General features: G+C 37.4%; 1 long non-coding RNA gene across 1 annotated transcript; it reads left to right on the top strand.

Moving 5' to 3' along the window:
• The first annotated feature begins 2,273 nt into the window (after positions 1–2,273).
• LOC137052961 (uncharacterized) lies at positions 2,274–9,595 on the top strand. Its single transcript, XR_010899937.1, has 3 exons — positions 2,274–2,336; positions 2,823–2,986; positions 9,492–9,595. It is a non-coding gene; the product is annotated as an uncharacterized lncRNA (long non-coding RNA).
• The last annotated feature ends 1,291 nt before the right edge of the window (positions 9,596–10,886 follow it).

Raw genomic sequence — 10,886 nt, 5'->3', positions numbered from 1 at the left:
TTCTTTAAATTTAGAAACATTGGAGATTTATTTTCAGACTTATTTACTATATGGAGGAATATATTTAATGAGAACTCATATTTTAAACAAATTCGCTTTTCCGGTAAATGCTGTTTGAATGGTTTTATTAGAATGTTTTGGCTGGCTAGTATTCTTTTAATGACTAAAAGACTGAGGTTGTAGTCTTTGGCCCATCTGACAATTTTAAGTTTAACTATAGCTGCAAGCATGTTATAATGCTTGTTATAAAGCAAATACAGAGTGTCAGACCAACTGCAACAATGAACAATTAAACACATTTTAAGATTTTAGGCAGGCTGGAAAATGCATTGTTGTCTATGGGAATTTCAAGTTTCTACATTAGTTACATTAGTTAACATGAACTAAAATAATGAACGGCATTAGTTAATGCACTGTGAACTAACATGAACAAACCACGAACAGCTGGATTTTTATTAACTAACGTTAACAAAGATGAACAAATACAGTAACAAATGTACTGCTCATGGTTTGTTAGTACACGATGCATTAGCTAATGTTAACAAGTTTTGTTCTATTATAGTGCCACCAAAAGGCATAATTCAATTTTTGATGTGTCCTCAGAGTGAGTCCATACTCGTCTGTCAATTTTGTTGAAAATATCTCATTTCGTTTTGGAGTTATAGACATTTATACGAAAAAACACATGATAAAAAGACTGACACCTGACTTGGATTTTACTCCCCTTTACTATCAATATTTTGACATTTGGGATTAAACATCTAGCTATTGACCTATGTTTTCGAACTTCTGATACTGGTTTCGTCTCGATCGGATTAGCAGTTTTTAAGATATCAGCCAACGGTTTTTTTTTATGGTAAATTACAACGCTGCACAAATCATACAACAAAACCTGGCAAGTCTGTTATCAGTGGACTCAGCAGTGATTCAGGAGTCGTAGGAGATCACACTTGTTAAAATAAGTTAACCACACCCAAAGTTATGAGCATATGAAAAAAAGAAAGAAAAAACACCTTCTCCACTAGGTGGCACTGTTTATAGAAGTTATAAGCAAAAATAGCCATTTTTCGTATCTCCGGACTAGTAGGTGGCACTGTGCCCAATTGTCACAGGACACTTCAAGTCATGCTTGCGATGACACACAAGTTTGGCCTGAATACAATAAAATGTTGTGGAGATACAACCTTACGTCTGTTTTCGCAAGAGCTAAATACAATGCGTTCGTGCATTTATCAAAATCTATTTGACGAACCAACTTGAAATCCTTAAGTTTTTGTCAGCATTGATGATGATCTGGTTTAATTTTAGTGCAAATCGGATCAACGGCCTAGGAGGCGTTAGAAAAAGTAGGCTTTTCGGAAAATGTACATAACAGAATGACGTCATAGAATCAAAGGACATTTTTTATTTTATTTCTAGCCATTATGGTTCAAAAGTGATAAAAGAATAATAATAAGGACGCTAACAGCTTCCATAGGTTCTGTTCTTCCTAATAGTTTTATTTTAGAAAGTCTGTTATCTTTTAATTCAGGGTCTGTGGAAGCTTGGTGTCCTTCTTGACATTCGGCTAACTCCATCTCCTTTCAAAAATCAAACATTTTCTGCCTGGTAAGTCCCTTGAGATTACAATACACGCTATATTTCTTATGAATGGTTGCAAGAACAATCACGCCACTCCTATTTTACGAGCTCTTCATTGGCTTAATTTAAGGGTTGATTTTAAAATGTTCCCATTTGTGTACAAATGTGTACAAATGTCTACACAACCTTGCACCAAGTTATCTGTCTGAACTGCTGCATCCTTATAAGTCGTTCAGAATTTTACGATGGGGCAACCAAAACTTACTCGTGGTTCCTTGTACAAGGCTGAAACATTGAGGAGGTAGAGCCTTTTTGGTGGTGGGACCTAGGTTATGTAGCTCAACTTAGGGCTGCTCCATACCTAGGACTTTTTAAATCGTTTTTGAAAACCTGCTTGTGTCCTTTAGCTTTTAAATGATGTTGATGGCCTTAGTTATTTTGTGTTGCAAAGGTTTCTGTTGTGTTAATCTGACTTGTGCAGCGCTTTGGTCAGTCCTCAAATGTTTTTTAAATGTGTTATATAAATAAAAATCATAAAATACAGATCAAGAATTTTTTATAAGCATGTCAGTGATATTAGCATCAAAGGGAACACAAAACAATGCAAATGTACGAAATGTAACATGAGAAGCGGTATCACATTCTCACTGTGATGTGCAATATTGACATCCTTCTCTTGTATGATTACCTGCAGAGCGATGTGACAGCGACAATGACAGCGCAGCAGAAGCTGAGAGGCAATCACCATGCCAAAGGTAACATCCATTCACCCGCTCTAATTAAATGCCATTGTCATGTCAGCAGGAATCCAATCTGCAACATACACACGACATGTCCACCTCTCACTGTGAAAGGCTGCGGAAGACTGCCAAAAATAAAACAAACTTTACCTGCATGATCTGCATTATGCTTTAAATAGGCTGTCTGTATTGTAATTGATGATCGGCCATCAGAGTAAATTTTTCCTTTAAAGAACTATATTTTTCGTCAAGACAAAGATAAACTGTTTGACATTTAGGCACCGCTGCATGGCTACACTAAATAACAGTCTTATATTTTCTTCTTCCTTCTATTTTCTCCCTTGTTTAGTTCCCAATGTTTGAACATCATTGCAAACACATTTTCCTTGCAACAACATAAAAAAATCTATTTCTATACTTTGGAAAAACACAGCTAGATATCTCATAAATCATGACGGAAGACGCTGGTAAAATGTTGTGGATCTTTATTTCCTCGTGCAGGTTTCTAGGCGATTGGAGAACTTTAACAAAGGAAGGAAGTTAACTAAGTGGGAGCAGTCAGCGGAAAGCGCTTCTTTCTCATGAATTTCTGAACACTTTTGACGAGTGTGGGCGTTATGCTCCTGAAGGAGTATCGCATATGCATGCCTCTAACGGCGGAGGAGGTAAGGTCTCGACCTTTATTTGAAGAGAAAGCGAAAACTGTCGTGCTGCAATTAAGTTCTCAACAGGCTGTTGCTTCCCCTCCTAAATGTCAATTAACCAAAGTTCAGAGGAAATCAAAGAATGCAGTGAATTTCAAGAAGGTGCTAGTTGGAGGTCATATGTTTTTTTCATATTATTGAATTGAGCCAACCTATCTTTGCAGTCTTGGTGGGGTTTTTTCTTCTTAGATTCTGCAGTACTTTAATATGAGGTCATAGATCATATTTGAGCTGTAAAAGATTTCTCAACAATCATAACCTTCCCAAGGTCGGCAAACCTCAGGAATACTATATTTTTAAAGGTCATCTTCTGAAGCAGCAACAAAATATATGCATTACTGTAAAATAAGGAGCTGTGTTTTGGTGTCCTTGGTATAGGGCATGTCAGCTATATACTATCTATAAATATGGCCATCGGGAAAAGGACATTCTGAAGATTGCGGAGGTCCTGCTGCAGAACGAGGCCCATTTTAACCCGAAGCGTTTACACTGCCAGCTACTTTAAAAGATACTTTCGGGGTTTTTTTTGGCTTCCAGCATCTTTTACTTTCTTATTATTTTATTAAACGTGATGAATGCTGTTCTCTTAAACCTTCATAGACGAATCCTGAAAGATGTGGTTTCTGCAAACATTAAAGAGCACAACTTATGTTTTCGACGTTGATGATGATACATTTCTAAAGGATCATGTGACACTAAAGACTGGAGTAATGATGTTAAATATTTAATAATATGATTTTTTTTTTTTGCTGTATATTTGATGAAATAAATGCAGCCCTGCTAAAAAAAAAAAAAAAAAAGACACCTCAACATTGTTTGAAATGACACCAGCACATTTTTGTAAAGCCACAGTAGCAGGTGTAACAAAGCTGCTTGATTGCTAGTGTACCTCGGTTGTCATGGTAAAACCATTCTCTGCAGAGAGATAAGGGCACAATTACACATCTCTATAAGTGATGGTGCTTCCGTCTTAAGTGTTTGGTTAACGTCAGCAGGTGCAAGTTTAATCCACAATGGGGTCAAGCCCTGTTATGCTAGAAAATGTGATGCGTTTTGATAACGGTCCCCAGTTCACTCATTCATTCGAGTAAAATATAGAACAGAAGAAAGATTGTCTGTTTTCACCTGCCACCGGACTCTTAAATCCATTTACTCGTATAACTACCGTAATTGGACCTCTTATCAGGATTATAGCCATTAGCCTTTGACAAGTAAGGCTTTAACGGCAATTAACTTGGAAATAATTGACCGTACTATAATTGGTTTCATTTTCACAAAGAAGAGGGGAAGTCTCCTGACAATGTTTTGCCATCAGTGCTTTTAATATCGCAAGCCAAAGTGTCGATTTGCATGCGTCCGCTTCGCACAGGCGTCGATTAAAACCGTTTCCTTGGGCTGAGTCTGCGCCCCCTACTCAACTCTTTCATTAAGTAGAAACATTTTGAATTGAGCTGCCTTTGTTGCCAGGCAACCTCCTCGGACATTTTGTTTTAGTTACGTTCATGAGCTATTAAAGCATACGAACCAAATCTCAAAGCATGCTATTTTTAACCTGCCTTTCCACTTGAGCGTATGCGCCGTGTAATGAAGTGTATTGTTAATAACCAGCTACAGCCGAGCTCTCTATCGTACGTCGTGAAGGACTCATGAGCGAGGGCTGTGATTAGACCAGGGGTTATTTAAATCTCACAATCCCTAGATTAAAATGCACATTTGCCTCAGGAAAAAAAAAAGTTAAGTGCAGATAGTGTCAGAGGCAGCAGAACGCCACATGCGTTTCATGTTTACTTTAAATATAGATTCTGTGCTGCCGTCTGCATTTTTAAGGTCAGTGGGAAATAAGCATTCAATAGCGTTCCTCTGTTGCTGTTTCATTACAGCTTGAACAAGCTCTGTGTGAGCGAGGCGTTGCTGCAATACCTGAACTGGCTCTCTGAAGCTGTGAAATATACAAAAGCCGATACGAGCTGAATATTGGAAGGCCTTTAAACCACAATCGGTAACCCTGTGTGTGTTAGACGTCTTTGTTAATCGCAATTCCCCAGATAAGCGGTGTGTGAAGAGGCATGAGGTATTAAGAGAGAGTGAAATTGAATAACAGCCTCTGCATTTCTAAACAAATTTGAGATGCAGGTCTGTTGAAAGTGCCCTCAAGCATCTGCCATCCGGCACTAATTGGCAACACGTTCAAGGGACCCCGGAGAGGGATTTACCTTGCTGTTAATTGGATCGATCACTAGTTGTTCTGTATGTTGCTGCCATTCCTTATCATGAAGCAGATTGAGCAGAAGGGGATGAGCTGGACAACGGTGGGAATGTAATTGGGTTTCTTCTGTGGCACAGCAGAAGTTTTGCTGCTGACAGGGAATCTTTTGTCTGTGGCCTGCAGCTATGGTGTCAGAGTCTTGAGTTTCCCAAGGTGGACACTCGCCGTCCAGGCCTGGGCTCTTTGATGCTCAGACTCCTCTGGAACCTTCCCCCACACTTTGCTCTGTAAACATACCCTCCTTTCCCTGGGATTCATGCCATGTGCTGTATTCAGAGTGCCAAGGATATGCTGAGATGTCACTGCCCGGGCTTACTTTTCTGTCATTATTGCTGTGGAAGGATGAAAACCTTTTTCAGTGAACTTCCAGCTGAGTGTGTTTGCTCATGCTCATGCTCATGATTTTGTTTGTAGGTTTTTTTTTCTTTCTGCTAAAACATGCATTGATTGGTACTGTAAATGTGCAACATGCTTTGGTCAAAAATAAATATACAAAAATATATTTGAAAATTATTTATTTTATGCTAAGTACACTACAAATAAATTGAAATATTATGTACTTAATATAAATGCCATGCAATTCTATTAATGGTATAATAAATTGAAGTATGCTTAATTTGAACTTAAAATGCACTTTATTTATCCAAAAATACCTGCTGATATCTGCTGACATGATGTCTAAAACAAAAAAAAAGTTTGTTTAAAGTGGAAATATTGCAATATATATATACAGGTCCTTTTAAAAAAAATAGCATATTGTGATAAAGTTCATTATTTTCCATAATGTAATGATAAAAAAACAAACTGAAATATTTCAGGTCTTTTATTGTTTTAATACTGATGATTTTGGCATACAGCTCATGAAAACCTCAAATTAGCATATTTAATCCGACCAATAAAAGAAAAGTGTTTTTAATACAAAAAAAGTCAACCTTCAAATAATTATGTTCAGTTATGCACTCAATACTTGGTCGGGAATCCTTTTGCAGAAATGACTGCTTCAATGCGGCGTGGCATGGAGGCGATCAGCCTGTGGCACTGCTGAGGTGTTCTGGAGGCCCAGGATGCTTCGATAGCGGCCTTAAGCTCATCCAGAGTGTTGGGTCTTGCGTCTCTCAACTTTCTCTTCACAATATCCCACAGATTCTCAATGGGGTTCAGGTCAGGAGAGTTGGCAGGCCAATTGAGCACAGTAATACCATGGTCAGTAAACCATTTACCAGTGGTTTTGGCACTGTGAGCAGGTGCCAGGTCGTGCTGAAAAACCAAATCTTCATCTCCATAAAGCTTTTCAGCAGATGGAAGCATGAAGTGCTCCAAAATCTCCTGATAGCTAACTGCATTGACCCTGCCCTTGATAAAATCTCGCTTGAGGGTGTCAATGATGGCCTTCTGGACAGCAGTCCAGTCTGGTGGACAGTTTTACCCATGATTGCGGTTTCGAGTAATCAACCAGGCTGAGAGTTTTTAAAAGCCTCAGGAATATTTTGCAGGTGTTTAGAGTTAATTAGTTGATTCAGATGATTAGGTTAATAGCTCGTTTAGAGAACCTTTTCATGATATGCTAATTTTTTGAGAATTTTGGGTTTTCATGAGCTGTATGCCAAAATCATCAGTATTAAAACAATAAAAGACCTGAAATATTTCAGTTGGAGTGCAATGTATCTAAAATATATGAAAGTTTAATTTTTATCATTACATTATGGAAAATAATGAACGTTATCACAATATGCTAATTTTTTGAGAAGGACCTGTATATGTGTGTATGTATTTTTTTGTAGTGCGATCAAAAGCTAGCTATTTGCAAATGTCATATCAGAATATTTGTATTTTCTGATTATGTTAATCTGGTATAAAAGAATGGTGTACACAGTGATATAACAATTAATGCACCAAAAAGCTAATACAACATGCTTCATGGTTTAGCTGTTTCCAGTTGCTGCGTAATACATTTTAAACACGATACTGGTACTGTTAGTGTATTGTTTTGAGCAGATCAAAATACAAAATAATTTTGTTGATACATCGGTGAACAAAGTTTTAAATGCATATATTTAAATTGTTTAAATTTACATTGTTTTAAATTAAAGAAGTCAAATCACATAAGTGATATTTCATCATGATATTTCAGTGGTGCCCCACAGAGCTTTGTTGAAGGAAAAACCCAAAATGACTTTTCCGTGGACTTCAGAGTCATTAGGTTGAGAGATCCCAGAGAGGCACTATAAAATTTCAGAGCTGCAGCCACTTGTTAGCTGTAGCCTTGCTTGGCTGATTCATATAAAAGGCCTGAGGCCTTATATCAGAGAGATAGTGTTTTGTTCAAGATATCTTCAAGAAGACTCATTTTCTTCCCTTCTCCCTCCTTCCAACTCAGACTTTCTGAAGTGTATCACGATACGCTGATCCCACTAGACATGGGACAAGGTACTTAATTTATTGCAGATTCAATATTCGCAGAGTAATTTACTGATACGTTTCATTTTTTTCAAATGTCAAGACAAGATAAGCCTTTCTAGGGTGAAAACAAATTTGGATGTGGATTGACTCTCAGTGTCTCAGACAATAGGTTCTAGGAAAACAATTAATATCACTGGCTCTGTTTGACACCTGTGTTAAATCTGGTAGGAAAAGGCTGTTTGGTTCTGATAGACATGACTTCAGTTTGGCTTTCATTTGTGCTTTCAAATCTATTTTGTATTATTGCTTGATGCGTAAAACAAATACGGTAATTCACAGTTGTAGAAAAGAATTTATTCTTGATTCTCGTAATCATAAAGTTTTACTTACACACTGGACTGTGTAAAAACCAGCCAATCACATGCTTATATATTCCTGCAAAAAGTGCACTTAAGAATACATAAAGTGCACTTAAAGGGTTAGTTCACCCAAAAATGAAAATTCTGTAATTAATTACCCTAATGTTGTTCAACACCCGTAAGACCTCATTCTTCGTTCATCTTCAGAACACAAATGAAGATATTTTTGTTGAATTCCGATGGCTCAGAAAGGCCTTCATTGACACCAATGTCATTTCCTCTCTCAAGACCCATAAAGGCACTAAAGACGTCGTTACAAAGCCCATCTCACTACAGTGGTTCTACAATCATTTTATGAAGCGACGAGAACAGTTTTTGTGCGCAATATACGACTGATATAGTGATGGGCCGATTTCAAAAATGTTTCCAAACGGCTGAATTAACGTATTAATTCATGATTCGGATCACGTGTCAAACTGCTGATATCACGTGACATTGACAATCCGAATCATGATTTGATAAAATGATGTGTCACCTCATCACATATCAGCTTTTAGACATTGTTCGCCTCACGCAATAGAACATCAATGGAGACGGTTGTTTTGTTTTCTCCCCCCGGTGGGCGTAGCTTTCAGATTTGTCGCTATAGCGCCTAACCGAAATCTCATGGGGACTTCAATTTTTGTGATATCATCTTAAAATTTGTAAGACAACTTGGTTAGACACATGGCTTTGATTTTATAATAATTTTATAATAATTATAATAAAATAAAAAAAATATTTAGTACTGCATTTTTCATTTTCAATACTTTAGTACTTAATTAGTATGTCCTAACAAAGCTTGCATGTTCTTCTGCTACACACTCAAAGGTTCTTCACAAAAACAGTACATACTTTAAGGGCATAGTATAGTATACAAAGTATATACAAATTGGGATTTAAGATGAGGGCTTAAAGGGGTGGTAAAACACTATTTCACTTTTGTAACTTTAGCTAGTGTGTAATGTTTCTGTTTCAGTATAAACGACATCTGCAAAATTACAACGTTCAAAGTCTAAAGCAAATGGAGATATTTGCTTTTAAGGAATCAGTTTCCAAGGACTACAGCAAACAGCCGGTAGGGGCTAGAGACATTCCTCCCGGGTAGCTTGACATCACTAACCCCAATATTTACATAAACCCCTCCTCCAAGAATATTAAATAAGGGCGATGAGGCAATTTTTTAGTGCTGTGGAGAAGCGTTGTTGTGGTTTAGCTAGTAGGCTGGAGTGTTGTTGCCGCAATGTGGACGAAACGCTGTTATTTTCTTCTGGTTTGCAGGTACACTTTGTTCAGCCTTCCTAGGGATGGGGAAGTTAGGGATCAATTGTTAAAATTCATTTTTACTCGGTCCCTCATAATTATTACCCAAATCTCACTCTCTGTGCTGCACATTTTACAGGGGAAAGCTTCCACAATCTTCACGAGTTCAATGCAGGATTCGCACAACAGCTTGTCCTGAAAGATGGAGCAGTTCCGACTTTAAATACGGGCCACAACCTGTAAGTGTGATTTATTTTTTGTCTATGTGTTTTCCAGTAATAGTTTGTATTGTTAATTGTACGTTGTAGCAAGGAAGTAAATGAATTACAATGCTGTTTGGATCTGCAAACCAGTTTGTAAAAAGCTCATTCATACTTAACGAACGTTATCCAAAAAAAAAAAAACCTAACAGTGAACTTGCTTGGAATTAGTGTAAATTATTCTTTGATTAGAGCTTTTATGTATTTTTTTATCTACATGCTTGTTTATCTGCAGGCATGGTAAACATGGCTACTATAGTATAGTTTAGTGTTCGGTTTGGATTAATAGTTCTTGCCAGTGTTGTGCAAGTTACTTCCAAACTGTAATATATTATAGATTACTTACTACTGCTATTTAAAAGTAATTCATTACACTACAATATTACTGTCTCAGAATTGTAATGCGTTACATTACTCCTATATTACTTTTGAGTTACTTTCACCAAAATAACTACAGAAGTAGCTCTTAACATTCTAAGATGTAGACAGAGAGCATTTTACATCCAGTAGAAGGCGATATGATGAAGAATAATGACATGGGCCATCCAGGCTAACAGTAGAGAATTGGCAAAAAAGTGAATGCTCAAGACAATGCAAGAAATCATGACGATCCAACTCTGTTATAAGTATTATTTTAGAGGTAAAGTTATTATCTGGCAATATCTGGGAATAGCTTCTGTTCATAGACACAACAGAACTGTGTAAACTCTAAGTTATGACAATATGCGCATTTGTTATTTTCTTATTATTGCGACATAGTTGCGAGATAGCCTAGTTATTTCGGTTTTAGAAAAAGGTTGTATTTGACTGCATTTGCATTTGACTAGCCTACGTTCTTGTCCTCATCTCTGATAAACTAAGCAATACGCATCCATCTCGCGAATGTACAGTAGGGATGAGACGGTGGGGACATTTTCCCACCGGTTAATCAAAGTGTGATGACATCACCGGTATCTGGGCTTTTAAATCACTATTCTATTTAACCGAAAGGAACATGCGCACTGCCGCTTGGACATTAATAACGGGAGCGGAGGCAAAGCGAGTGCTTTCAATGAATTCCTATAAAAGTTAAGCTTCCATATGAACTGAAAACGCGCCAGTGCGCGCGCACAGTGAATGACAGCTCGTTAGTAAATGCGCGCTCTGTGTGCGGCCAAGCAGATTTTTAGTTTCGGTTTAAAATTAGCCTATTATTCTTAATGAAATACACAACACAATGACAAACCCCCTTTAATAGGCGCTTTTACATTTTACTTTGAAACCAAATCTTCCGC

Source organism: Pseudorasbora parva, chromosome 2 (assembly GCF_024679245.1).
Source record: "Pseudorasbora parva isolate DD20220531a chromosome 2, ASM2467924v1, whole genome shotgun sequence".
Taxonomy (NCBI): Eukaryota; Metazoa; Chordata; class Actinopteri; order Cypriniformes; family Gobionidae; genus Pseudorasbora; species Pseudorasbora parva.
The sequence above is the reverse complement of the archived record's forward strand: the minus strand, read 5'-3'. Positions and strand labels throughout refer to the sequence as shown.